Below are 14,454 nucleotides of genomic sequence, written 5' to 3'. Positions count from 1 at the left end.
TCCAGGTGGTCTTTCTTTCACTCTGTCACCCAGGCGGGAGTGTAGTGGTGCAGTCGCCACTCATTACAGCCTCAGCCTCCCTGGCTCAAGCGATCCTCCCACCTCGGCATCCCTAGTAGCTGGGACTACAGGCATGCACTAACACACCTGACTAATTTTTGTATTTTCTGTAGAGACAGGGTTTCGCCACGTTGCCCAGGCCAGTCTGAAATTCCTGGGCTTAAGCAGTCTGCTCACCTCTGCCTCCGAAAGTACTGGGATTACAGGCATGAGCGACGGTGCCCAGATGAGGTGGTCTTTTTTCTGGGAAGGGTGTATTTTACTGTCTACACTGAAGATGTAAGTCATGGGGTCTTTTGTGCCATCTGGTGTGAGTTTGGTACAGAACAATAAAGGAGGCAGTTAATCTGTAACAAAGATGAGTGATTGGAAGGAGAGGAGGACTAGTCTCTGGTCTCTCATAGTCATTTACAGAATGAAAATAAGGAAGGAATAAATTATAATTTAAGAAGCAGAAGTTACAAACATGCTATATGACTCTGTCAGGGTGTAACTTCCCGCTTGGCATGATAAATTTATAGAGGATCCTGAAACTTTTTTTAATTTTATAGTTGCTAGGTTCTCTGCACTGTTGATCCCACAACAATTCTTTGAGGTAGATGCTACTATCCACTTTTTGTTTGTTTGTTTTTGAGACAGAGTCTTGCTCTGTCATCCAGGCTGGAGTGCAGTGGCGTGATCTCGGCTCACTGCAACCTCTGCCTCCTGGGTTCAAGCAATTCTGCAACCTTAGCCTCCCCAGTAGCTGGGATTACAGGTGCGCACTACCACGCCTGGCTAATTTTTGTGTTTTTAATAGACACCTGGTTTTACCTTGTTGACCAGGCTGGCCTCAAACTCTTGACCTCAGATGATCCACCCGCCTCGGCCTCCCAAAGTGCTGGGACTACAAGCATGAGCCACCACGCCCTGCCCACATTTTAGAAAACGAATTCTAAGTCACAGAGAGTTCAAGTACCTTTCCAAAGATGACACAGCTAATTAGACAGCAGACTAGGTGACCTGACCCCAGGATTTTGCCCTTGACCTCTACACTACCTTGTTGAGCACAGCAGTAAATATTTCATACATAGCTTTATCCAGAATTTTCCTGTTGGTTGTGGTAAACCATGTTTCGTTGTTTTGAGACAGGGTCTTCTTCTGTTGCCCAGGCTGCTGGTGTGCAGTGACACAAACATGGCTCACTGCAGCCTCAACCTCCTGGGCTCAGGCAATCCATTTCAGCTTCCAAAAGTGCTGGGATTACAGGAATGAGTAATATAGCCTGGCCTCATGCTATATTTTAATGCTTTTTTTCAAAAATGAAAACTTTTGGCCGGGCACAGTGTCTTACACCTGTAATCCCAGCACTTTGGGAGGCTGAGGCGGGCAGATCACGAGGTCAGGAGATTCAGACCATCCTGGCTAACATGGTGAAACCCCATTTCTACTAAAAAATATAAAAAATTAGCCAGGTGTAGTGGCAGGTGCCTGTAGTCCCAGCTACTCAGGAGGCTGAGGCAGGAGAATGGTGTGAACCCAGGAGGTGGAGCTTGCAGTGAGCCAAGATCACGCCACTGCACTCCAGCCTGGGCGACAGAGTAAGACTCCGTCTCAAAAAAAAGAAAATGGAAACTTTTACCAGTGATTCCCTTCCTTCAAACTAATGTATAAGTGATAAGAAAGTGAGGCTGTTCTGTTTTGTTTTCTTTTTGCATTTTTTTTTTTTTTTTTTTGAGACAAGGTCTTGCTCTGTTGCCCAGGCTGAAGTGAGGTGATGCAATCATGGCTCACTGCAGCCTGGACCTCCCAGACTCAAGCAGTCCTTTCCCCAGCCTCCCAAGTAGCTAAGACTACAAGTGTGTGCTACCACAGTTGGCTAATTTTTGTATTTTTTGTAGAGACAGGGTTTCACCATGTTGCCCAGGCTGGTTTCGAACTCCTGGGCTCAGCTATCCTCCACCCTCGGCCTCCCAAAGTGCTGGGATTACAGGCATCAGCCACTGTACCTGGCTGATGCTATTCTTTTCAAATGCATTTTTACTTTTTTTTTTTTTTTTTTTTTTTTTGAGATAGAATCTCACTCTGTCTCCCCTGCTGGAGTGCCGTGGTGCAATCTTGGCTCACTGCAGCCTGGTCTTGAACTCTTGACCTGAGATGATCCACCTGCCTCGGCATCCCAAAGTGCTGGGATTACTGGTGTGATCCACCACACATGGCAATTTTGCTCATTTTAGATACTAGAACTTGTGAATTTAAAAAAAAAGTTTTTTTTTTGAGCTGGAGTGCAGTGGCATGATCTCGGCTTACTGCCACCTCCGCCTCTTGGGTTCAAGCAATCCTTCTGCCTCAGCCTCTGGAGTAGCTGGGACTACAGGCACATGCCACCATGCCCAGCTAATTTTTGCATTTTTAGTAGAGACAGGGTTTCACCATGTTGGCCAGGATGGTCTCGATCTCTTGACCTCGTGATTCACCCACCTCAGCCTCCCCAAATGCTAGATTACAGCCATGAGCCACTGCGCCCGGCCAAAAAAAAATTTTTTTTTGAGACAAAGTCTCATTCTGTCATGCAGGCTGGAGTACAGTGGCACAGTCACAGCTCACTTGCAGCCTCGACTTCCTGGACTCAGGTGATTCTCCCACCATAGTCTCCCAAGTATCTCGGACTACAGGTGCATGCCACCACACCGGCTAATTTTTGTTTGTTTGTTTGTTTTTTGAGATACAGTCTCGCTCTGTTGCCCAGACTGGAGTGCAGTGGCGCGATCTCAGCTCACCGTATTAGCCAGGATTGTCTTGATCTCCTGACCTCGTGATCCACCCACCTTGGCCTCCCAAAGTGCTAGGATTACAGGTGTGAGCGACCAAGCCCGGCCCACACCCAGCTAATTTTTTTTTTGTATTTTGTAGAGAAGGTGTTTTGCCACATTACCTAGGCTGGTCTCAAACTCATGGGCTCAAGCGATCTTCCAGCCTCAGCCTCCTAAAGTGCTAGGATTACAGGCATGAGGCACTGTTCCTGGCCTTTTTAATTCAATTTAAATTATAAATGTGATCGCTATAGAAATATGTGTATTATTTATCTGCTGCTATGTAACAAATTACTGCAGACCTAGTGGCTTAAAAGTAAATACTTAGGGCCAGGCACAGTGGTTCATGCCTGTAATCCCAACATTTTGGGAGGCCGAAGTGGGCAGATCACTTGAGTCAGCAGTTTAAGATCAGCCTGGGCAACATAGTGAGACTCCATCTCTACAGAAAATGCAAACATTAGTCAGGCATGGTGGTGCACACCTGTGGTCCCAGCTACTCAGGAGGCTGATGCAGGAGAATCACTTGAGCCCAGGAGGGAGAGGTTGCAGTGAGCCAAGATCACACCACCGCACTCCAGCCTGGGTGACAGAGTGAGACTCTGTCTCACAAATACATAAATAAAATACTTAAGATCTCCATTTCTGTGGGTCAGCAATTCAGGAGTGGCAGAGCTGGGTCATTTGGGCTCAGGGTATCTCATGACGTTGCAGTCAAGTTGTCCACTGAAACTGCAGTCACCTAAAGCCTGTTTCCAAGATGGCTCGCTCATGTGACTGCTGACTGGAGGCCTCAGTTCCTGTCACATGAGCCTCTCTACAGGCTGCTTAGGTGTCATGGTGTGACAGCTGGCTTTCCCAAGTGAGTAATCAAAGAGTGAGCAAAAGGAAGCCACAGAACCTTTTATGATGTAGTTTGCAAAGTTGCAAGCCATCACTTGGGCTTTTTCCTGTCTGTCAGAAGGGAATCATGTAACCCAGCCCACACTCAAGGGGATAGGAACTGGGCTCCGCCTTTTGAAGAGAGTATCAGAGAATTTGTGGATGTATTTTAAATGACCATACTATGTTTAATTATTGCAAGTACGGTCACTGTAGAAAAATTGGAAAATAGGGACAAGCAAAAAAACAAATCACTTGTGATTCCATGACTCAATGGATAGCATTACTAGTTGGGTGTATATAATTCCAATATTCAAAATATATATTTTCTCAAAATATAAACACCTTGTATATACTGTGGTGTAATCTGCTCTTTCACTTAATGTATGTATTATAAAAAAAACCTTTCATGTCAAATATTCTTTCCTTTTTTTTTTTTTAATTGAGACGGAGCTTTGTTCTTGTCACCCAGGCTAGAGTGCAATGGTGTAATCTCCGCTCACTGCAACCTCTGCCTCACGGGTTGAAGCGATTCTCCTGCCTCAGCCTCCCAAGTAGCTGGGATTGCAAGCATGCGCCACCACGTCGAGCTAATTTTTTGTATTTTTAGTAGAGACAGGGTTTCACCATATTGGCTAGGCTACTCTCAGACTCTTGACCTCAAGTGATCACCCACCTCGGCCTCCCAAAGTGCTGGGATTACAGGCATGAGCCACCGCACTTAGCCCCTCATAACATTTTTTAATGGCTGCATACATTTCATCATATATGTGTATCATAACTGATTTAATTAATTCTGTTATAGGACACTTAGGTTGTTTATAGGTTTTCCCTGTTTTACACATTTTGTTAAATGAACATCCCTATAGCACATTTATTTGTACAATCATGACTATTTCTTAAATCCCTGGAAGCGAAATTTTTGCAACACAGTTTACATCATTTTAAAACTTCAAATGCCTGTTACCTAATTTGAGCAGAATTTTTACTGCAATAATCAAGAGTCCATTTGGCTAAATTCCTTATCTATGACAATGCCTGCAAAAGTTCAGATATTCATAACTGTAAGTGAATTTGTTGAGAGTGACTGAAATCACTATGGAATAAGAAGTTGCTATAAAAATTTTACTAAAGAGTGAACTGGCCGGGCGCAGTGGCTCATGCCTATAATCCTAGCACTTTGGGAGGCCAAGGTGAGCAGATTGCCTGAGCTCAGGAGTTTGAGACCGGCCTGGACAACACAGTGAAATCCCATCTGTGCTAAAAATACAAAATTAGCCAGGCGTGGTGGTGGGCACCTTTAATCCCAGCTACTCGGGAGGCTGAGGCAGGAGAATCACTTGAGCCCAGGAAGCGGAGGTTGCAGTGAGCCAAGATCGCACCACTACACTCCAGCCTGGGCGACAGAGTGAGACTCTGTCTCAAAAAGATAAAATAGGGAGATCCGAGTGTGTTAGCACCAGCACCAACACACTACCAAACAGTTTTCCAAAGTGGGGGCCCCAGTGTAAACTCCCATTAGAGCTGTATGGATTCCTCTTACAGCACATCCTCTAAATCTTCGGCATTGTTAGTGTTTTCAGCTTTAGGATTTTTGGTGACTCTGTAGAGGGATCTCATGGTGGGTATTTTGTTTTTCATTTTTGTTTTTGGGTTTTGGGGTCTTTTTTTTTTTAACAAAATATGTTCCCATTTAAAACAGAGTTCATTTCAGGAGAAAGACATGAAAAGTCAACTTCCATCAGTGTCTGGATTAAGGGTCAGGGCCAGTGGCCATGGGAGGTGACACTGAGCTGCTCCTCAGCCCCTCCTCCCATCCCCCAACGTGCACCACACATGCATTTCAAATGGTAAAAGCTTTGAAAACAGCATTGTATAGAATATTCTTTTTAAAATAAGGTTGAAATTGTCTGAAATCAGGACAGTGTAATATACAAGTATCAGTGGGTCCCATCTGCCAGGCCAGCCGCAGGATCTGCTGCCACCACTGGGGGACATTGGCAAGGGAATGCCCCTCTAGGGGAGCCAGGGGACCCAGGGCGTGGGTCTTGTGGTGGCTAGGGGCTGCTGCCGCCTGGGCATGACATGGTCAGAGAAGGTGGTCGGCACTCACGAGAAAGCATTGGCAGGTGAGATTCACCAAGGTGAAAACGCACACCCCACACGTGGCCCCACACATGACAAGGGTGGGAGTGGCTGCCTTCCCCGACCTGAGGGTGTCACTGGCGCGAGAACCACTGCCTGGGACTCTACTGGGGCAGGCACCCCTACCCCAGGCCTGTAACACCCACCTCTGCTTTTTTGAGGGATCAAGGAATCAGGCACTCAGACCCAGAGGACCCAGGCCAAGACAGTTTGGTGGCCTCAACCTGGCTCTGGGATACTTGGCACAGCCCCCTCCCCTGGAAGGGCTAATACTTAGCACCCCAGCCTGCATGCTGGATGATTCCACCCTCGTTCCAGGTCCAGGTCCTCTTGTGCGATCTGGGCCCTCAGAGATGCCACAAGTCCAGGCCCCCTAGAGGGGTCCGCTGCTGGTAGTGGATACACTGGCCCCGCCAGGGGTGGCACCATCTGCTCCTCCAGGGCACGGCCGGCCGGGCCCCAGCACTCACCATGGGGGCTTCTGGCGCCAACCCTCTTAAGTAGACACTTGGCACAAAAAAAGGACGCTTCTGGGAGAGACAAAAGCGGAAAAGTGGCGAGGGGAGGGGGGGCGCTGCCTGGTTTCCCAGTGAGACTGATCACCAGAATTGTGCCTGCCCCCTCCACGGGGCTCCCCCTCTTCTCCCGCCAGAAGCCAGCAGACAGCCCTGCGCAGAAGGAGACCGCGGCAGGCCTGACAGTGGCAGGTGGGAACTGCTGGTCGGGGTGGTCTTATTTGGGGACTGTTTCTTTTTTTTTTTTTTTTTTTTTTTTTTTTGAGATGGGAGTCTGCTCTGTCGCCCAGGCTGGAGTGCAGTTGTGCCATCTTGGCTCACTGCAAACTCCGCCTCCCGGGTTTACGCCATTCTCCTGCCTCAGCCTCCCGAGCAGCTGGGACTACAGGCACCTGCCACCTCGCCCTGCTAGTTTTTTGTATTTTTTAGTAGAGACGGGGTTTCACCGTGTTAGCCAGGATGGTCTCGATCTCCTGACCTCGTGCCTCGGCCTCCCAAAGTGCTAGGATTACAGGCTTGAGCCACCGCGCCCGACTGGGGCTGTTTCTTTTATAATCTGTCAAGGCCAGAAGCAGCCGTCCAGGGTCCCAGAATTGCAGTGGGCGAGGGCAGCACGGGCGATCCATCCTGGGGACAGCTGTGCGAAGCCCAGACCCACAGAGTGCTGCAGTGTTCAGTCAACAGCAGGTGAAAGAGCCACCTCCCCCAAAACAGTCCCCTCTTCCCCACCTCCCGAGTCTCTGGGGGAGAACCAGTCTGGGTGCCTCAGTGCCTAAAGGGGCCCCGGGAGGCGGTCCCCGGGGCTGTGGCTCAGTGCGCAGCCGTGGCCTGGCGGGCTCCCCCTCAGACCCTGGCGGTGGCCATTCAGGCCTGGAAGCTGCCAGGGCCGGTGCCTGCTGCCACCTTCCACGCGGCCCTGGCCAAAGTGCCAGTGCTGGCTTCCCGCTCCTCGGGGGTGGGCACAAGTGCTTCGTACAAGGCCGGAGCTGCGGGCCAAGTCCCTCTCTCTACCTCTCGGATACACACCTGGGAATATTCTGTAAAAGTCCTCACCCCACCCTCACTGTTTCCAAATTGGGGACAACACAAAGCAGAACAAAACGAAAAGAAATGCCCCCATTCAAGTGGCCTTTCTCTGAATATTACAGGGGACCATCCTTCTAGCCTCCAAGTCCACGTGGGCTCCAGTGGGGTGCACTCCAGCTGGGGCAAGGTGACCATGCAGCCCTCTGGAGCCCCTGGGCAGCCTGGAGCGGCCAATGTTGCCCCTGGAGGCACAATCCAAAGGAGCCCCGAGCCCCCATGACTCCAGCCCAGGGACCCTTCCCATCCTCTGCAGAGGGATGGGGTACCTGGCCATAATAGAGGACCCTGGGCGTTTCTTCAACCTTTGAGGTCAGGCGGTTCTTTTTACTCAAAAAAAAAAAAAAAAAGGAAGTTTAGGCACTTCCCAGGGTGGGCGACTGAGGGAGTCCCCCAACCCCTCTTCAGGAGACCAGTGGGCAAAACACAGCATTGAGTCGTGAAGAGGCCAGGCGCGCTGGGCATCAATAACTTAAAAAAGGGGAAAATGTCAGTCCCCGAGTCTCCACGCCTTTGGTGCTGAAGAAGAAAAGAAGCGGGAAAGAGAAAGAAAAAGCACGTGGGGTTGGAAGGACAGCTGAGGGAGGCTGCTGGAGTGGGGACCCCCATGCTGGCTGGCAAGGGGCTCCGTGAGGCCCGGAGTCGTTGGGGACACGGGGCATTCGTGTGTTTTATGTTTCGTTGGGTTTTTTCTTTTTTTTTTTTAGAGAGAAAAGCGAGTCATAAGTCAAGGCCTGAAAAAGGCTGCCTTTGCCCGTTGACAAAAGGTGAGAAGGCGCGCGAAGTGTTCGGAGAGATATACATCCCCTGATAACTGTGAAATAAAAACCATTTGTTAAAAATGTTAAAAAAACAAACAACAACAACAAAAAACTCCGCAGGCAAAGGCCCCGGCCCGGGCTCAGCAGCGCCACCCGGCGGCAGCCGCGGGCTCCGTGTGAAGGAAGGTTTGTCCGGGCCAGTGTCTGCGTCCGGTCTCCCTGGGCCTGGGAGCTTTCAGACTGGGTTGTGCTCCTTGAGTTTGAGCTGCAGGGTGGTGCCCTTCACGGCCGCGAACACGAAGCGGATGTTCTTCGTGTAGATGATCTTTCGCCGTCGGGGTTCGTGTCCACGAACATCTTCAGGATGAACTCCCACGCCGCCTGGGCGTCCCGCTGGGGCCCGTCGAACTCGGGGACGGAGCCCACCAGGTGCGGGTACAGGATACTGTCCTCCAGCAGGTCCTTCTTGTTGAGGAAGAGGATGACGGAGTTCTGGAACCAGGGATAGTTGACGCTGGTCCAGAACAGGGCTTTGCTCTCCTCCATCGGGTTCTCCTTGTCCGACTCCACCAGGACTTGGTCGTATTCACTGAGGGCGACGAGAAACAGGATGGACGTCAGGTTCCCAAAGCAGTGGATCCGCTTCCTGGAGCCGACCGCTGTCCCCCCACATCCACCATCCTGAAGATGATGCTGTGCAGGTCGAAAGATGCGGGTGGTGGGCACGCGGCCCCGCAGCGCGTCCTGCGGGGTGGGCAGGTGGCCCGAGGTGGCCATGTGGGCAGCGTCTGTCAGGTGGTACTTGGCCGGGTCCGAGAGCTGCCACTGGCGCCTGCGGTCGCAGCACTCCTGGATGCCGGGGTCGTCCCACAGGGTCCTGATGACGCTGACGTACCAGTGCTCGAAGGTGGTCGCCTTCTCCACGTCCACCTCTCGGATCAGGAGCCACTGGCCTTGTTCTGCTCCTCCTTGTGGAGGATCTTCAGCGTCTCCTTGGCCGGGATCGTGGCCTGGATGGCGGTGAAGATGTTGTGGTAGACGAGCTTGGCAAAGCCGCGCTTGGCCTCCTCCGAGTAGCCGGGGCCCTGGACGATGCGCGTCTGGTTGATGAAGATGCTCTTCCCGCTCTCGCCCCTGCGGAGCAGCAGCAGCTTGAGCTGGCGCCGGGCGTGGCGCTTGTCTCCTGCAGCTGCTTCTGGATCTCGGCGTTGATCCGCTCCTTCACCTCATCGCTCAGGCAACACGCCATCACGGACTCCAGAGTCATCGTCCCGGCCCGGCCGCCGCCCACCGGCCCCCGCCCGGCCCGCCCCGACTCGGCCGCTGCCTGCGAGCCGCTGGGTCCCCGCTGGGGCAGCGCCAACCGCAGACTCCTGCGCTGCCGCTGCAGCCACCGCCAACCGCAGCCTCTGCAGCCGAGCGACAGCGCCCGAGTTGGGTTTTTTTCCTTGAGACGGAGTCTCACTCACTCAGTTGCCCAGGCTGGAGTGCAGTGGCGCGATCTCGGCTCACTGCAACCTCTGCCTCCTGGGTTCCAGCGATTCTCCTGCCTAGACCTCCCAAATCACTGGGATTACAGCCCCCCGCCACCACACCTGGCTAATTTTTTTGTGTGTTTAGGAGAGACAGCGTTTCACCGTGTTAGCCAGGATGGTCTCGATCTCCTGACCTCGTGATCCGCCCGCCTCGGCCTCCCAAAGTGCTGGGATTACAGGTGTAAGCCACCGTGCCCGGCCAATCTGAAGCCTTTTCTAGCGCCTGAGACTATGGTTCAAGGCAGGGCTATGCTTCCCCCTCCCAGCCCTGGCCCTGTGACCCCAGCTGTGGGCCTGGCACTGTACAGAAGCCTAAGAGATGCCCACTGCCAGAGCGGGGACCAAATCCTCTTCTACTGGGGATCCAGGGGGTGCCCTCCCTGAGAGTTTGGCCTTTGGGCTCACTCCCAGAAAGAGACTCCTCGGTTCTGCTGCTTAATTACCCCTGTGACAGAGAACTCATTACCTCTCTGGGCCTATTACCTCTCCAGAGAGCTCATTACCTCTGCACTCCATGGCCCACCCTGCCATCCCCCGACAGCCCTACTCTGGCCAGCATGATTTTCCCAGTGTCCTCTACCCACCACAAACCCCAGCCCCCCAACAGGCTTGCTCTAAGGGGACAAGTTGCGCTGAAGATGGGGCCTTAAGAAGCGGTAGTCTATGATAAAGAAGATTAACTCTTGTCTGGGCAGGGCTTTCTGGAGTCTGTGGAGCTAAAGACATTAGTAGAATACAAAGTTGGGCTTGGTCACTGGCGCTCCCGACTGCAGTGACACAGCAGCTCTCAGATGTGAGCCATAGATCTCAGACCTTTCCAGAAGCTCAGAGTTCTTGCTATGTAGTGGGCCCCGACTGTTTCTACTCCTTTTCTTTTCTTTTCTTTTCCTTTCCTTTATTTTCTTTTATTTTCTTTCATTTTGAGACACAGTCTTACTCTGTCACCCAGGCTGGAGTGCAGTGGCGCTATCTCAGCTCACTACAACCTCTGCCTCCTGGGTTCAAGCGATTCCCCTCCCTCAGCCTCCCAAGTAGCTGGGATTATGGGCACCTGCCATCATGCACAGCTAATTTTTGTACTTTTAGTAGAGACAGGTTTCACCCTGTTGGCCAGGCTGGTCTCAGACTCCTGACCTCAAGTGATCCATCCTCCTTGGCCTCCCAAAGTGCTGGGATTACAGGCGTGAGCTACTGCACTAGACCTCGTTTCTACACTTTAAACCAGCTCCACGGGAGGCCCCCTGAGGCTGCCTGCTCCAATCCCAGGTAGTGACAATCGTGCGATGTCCTGGGAGCAGGAGTGAGATATCAGACAGAGGTGTTCAGGACTGGGCAGGTCTCATGCCCAGCTGGATCCTTCAAGCCCAGCGCAGCCCCCTAGATTCCACACGTGGGGCGGCAGAGACTCCAGGCCTGAACTGTGCGGACCCAGGAGGGTCCATTACAGGGATATGCAGACTGAGGCCCAGAGGGGAGGGCTGGGCGGTCCCACAGATGCTTGGAGGGACCTCTGTGATAGCCCCACTTGTGTTTTCCAGGCCCGAGCTGCTCACTGAGGGAGTCCAAGAGCCCGTTGTGGATAGTCAAGGTACCCAGCACAGAGTCGCAGGCTGTGGTGTGGGTGGGCAAGGGAGGGCCCCAGGGGCCTCTGCCACCAGCCCCTCCTCTTGCTGCCTCTGTCCTGCTCCCATCCTGGCCCTGGCATTCTCCCCACACCCCCGCACTGGGTTTCCCCTAACGATGCCATCTTGGGTCCCAGGAACTGCCTCCTCACTTGGCTTCTCTCCCCCTGTCCTGCCCCCAGAGAGGGATTCCGGGGACCCTCTGGTGGACGAGAACCTGAAGAGACAGGGCTTTCAAGGTAAGGTTGAGCTCAGGGGGAGGTCTGTTGTCCCAGCACCGTGACCTTGACCTGGTTTGGGTTTGGAGGGCCAGGCTGGAAGTGGGGAGGAGCTGGCCCCCAACCTCAGGGCCTAAGGAACCAGGCAAGCCAGGTTGGCAGCCCAGGCCCGGCTGTACCCTGCCAGCTCTGTGTTAGAGACTCCAGGGGAGAGGGGGTGCCTACACGTGGATGGTGGGGGGAACTTGGGGGATGGGAAGGTACAGGACCCAGGAGCCTGCCTGCTCCCCTGCACCCCCCTTACCCCAACCCCCGCCCGCTGTCCCCACTGAGGTAGCTGATACGCCCACTCCTTATTCAGCAATCAGCTGTGGTCTTAGTGCTTTGAAATCAGAATAGGAGCCAGGCGTGGCACCTCATGCCTGTAATTCCAGCACTTGGGAAGGTCAAGGAGGGAGGATGGCTTGAGGCCAGGAGTTCGAGACCAGCCTGGGCAACATAGAACCTGTCTCTGTATCTATTTTTAAGAAAAGAAATCAGAGGCCGAGTGCAGTGGCTAGCGCCTGTAATCCTAGCACTTTGGGAGGCCGAGACGGGCAGATCACTTGAGGCCAGGAGTTCAAGACCAGCCTGGCCAACATGGCAAAACCCCGTGTCTACCAAAAATATGTAAGAATTAGTCGGGCGAGTTGGTGTGCGCCTGTGATCCCAGCTACTTGGGAGCCTGAGGTGGGAGAATCGCTTGAACCTGAGAGGCGGAGGTTGCAGTGAGCTGAGATCGTGCCACTGCACTCCAGCCTGGGCAACAGAGCAAGACCCTGTCTCAAAAAAAAAGAGAGAGGGAAAGAGAGAAATGGTGGTCTCGGATCCTTCCGGCGCATGCTGACACTTTGTTTGTTTGTTTGTTTGTTTAGATGGAGTTCTACTGTTGTCGCCCAGGCTGGAGTGCAATGGCACAATCTCGGCCCACTGCAACCTCTGCCGCCGGGGTTCAAGCGATTCTCCTGCCTCAGCCTCCTGAATAGCTGGGATTACAGGCGTATGCCACCACACCCAGCTAATTTTTGTATTTTTTTGGTATAGATGGGGTTTCACCATGTTGGACAAGCTGGTCTCGAATTCCTGACTTCAGATGATCTGCCGGCCTCAGCCTCCCAAAGTGTTGGGATTACAGGCGTGAGCCACTGCACCCAGCTTTTTGTTTTTGTTTTTTCTGAGACAGAGTCTTGCTCTGTCACCCAGGCTGGAGTGCAGTGATGCAATCTCGGCTCACTACAACCTCCACCTCCCAGGTTCAAGGGATTATCTTGCCTCACCCTCCCGAGTAGCTGGGATTACAGGTATGTACCACCATGCCCGGCTAATTTTTGTAGTTTTAGTAGAGACAGGGTTTCACCATGTTGGCCCGGCTGGTCTCCAATTCCTGCCCTCAGATGATCCTCCCGCCTCAGCCTCCCAAAGTGCTGGCATTACAGGCATGAGCCATCGTGCCTGGACACACTTGGGGGATTTTAATGGGTGAGGGTGGCTCGGTGGCTTATGCCTGTAATCCCAGCTGAGGCAGGTGGATCACTTGAGCTCAGGGGTTCGCCGCCAGCCTGGGCAACATGGCGAAACCCTGTCTCCACCAAAAACACAAAGAAGAAATTAGCCAGGTGCAGTGGCACATGGCTGTGGTCCCAGCTACTCAGGAGGCTGAGGCAGGAGAATCACTTGAGCCTGGGAGGTGGAGGTTGCATTGGGAGCTGCCAGGCCCGTCCGCTGTGTCTGTGGGGACTGCCCGTCCTCCACCATCTGCTGCATCAGCTGGGCTTCCATTCCTTCCTTGTCTCCAGCCCCCCAGTGACTTCATGAAGCCCCCACCCCCTGTTCGCCAGCCCGGGGCACAGGACTCCACACTCCATGGTGTCCCTACCCTCCGGGGTTTATTTATTGGTTTGGTGGTTTTCAAATGTCAACAATTAACTTAATTTCCAAGTCATCACTGTTGTGGCAACAGTGCATGTCCTTCTGGAAAAAACACATCTCCATCAAGACATTGGTGCTGAAGGACCTGAGGGGCCCACTGCAAAAACCCATTAATTGCCGGAGAAGGAGTTCCCCATAATTAGAAAATCAGCTTCCTTAAAAGTCACCAAGTGCCTTTTCACTGAACAGCCCAAACCCATAATCGTTTTGCGCTTTGCAGAAAATTACCACGCGAGGCTCTCACGGATCTACATCGCCAATACGCTAAGGGAGCAGGTCCAGGAGCTTTTCAATAAGAAATACGGTAAGCAGCGCAGAACCCCCGGGGAGGGACACGTAGCTGCTGTGGGCAGAGAAATGGGAGGTTTCCCAGTTCCAGTCGAGGGCATTTCTGGGGAAACAATCCACCCCTTTACATGTATTTCTTGAGCATTTACTACATGCCAGGCACTGTCTCAGGCACTGGGGATATTGCCGTGAATAAAACAGACACAGTCCCTGTGCTCATGAGCCTTGCAGGCCAGTGAGGTGAGACACACTTTCAACTACCACACACACAATTTAACAGACAGGGGCCTGGCTCCGTGGCTCATGCCTGTAATCTCAGCACTTTTGGAGGCTGAGGCAGTTGGATCACTTGAGCTCAGGAGTTCAAGGCCAGCCCAGACAACGTGGCGAAACCCCATCTCTACCAAAAATACAAAAAAGAAATTAGCCAGGTGCAGTGGTGCACACCTGTGGTCCCAGTTACTCAGGAGGCTGAGGCAGGAGAATCGCTTGAGCCTGGGAGGTGGAGGTTGCAGTGACCTGAGATCGTGTCATTCCATTCCAACCTGGGCAACAAAAGCCAAATTCTGTCTCAAAAAAAAAAAA

At 52.5% G+C, this 14,454-nt stretch overlaps 1 pseudogene; it reads right to left on the bottom strand.

Moving 5' to 3' along the window:
- Positions 1 to 8,473: 8,473 nt before the first annotated feature.
- LOC115898342 lies at positions 8,474 to 9,505 on the bottom strand (annotated as a pseudogene).
- Positions 9,506 to 14,454: the final 4,949 nt, after the last annotated feature.

This window comes from Rhinopithecus roxellana, chromosome 6 (genome assembly GCF_007565055.1).
Source record: "Rhinopithecus roxellana isolate Shanxi Qingling chromosome 6, ASM756505v1, whole genome shotgun sequence".
In the NCBI taxonomy this organism is placed as follows: Eukaryota; Metazoa; Chordata; class Mammalia; order Primates; family Cercopithecidae; genus Rhinopithecus; species Rhinopithecus roxellana.
This window is presented reverse-complemented; position numbering and strand designations above follow the sequence as displayed.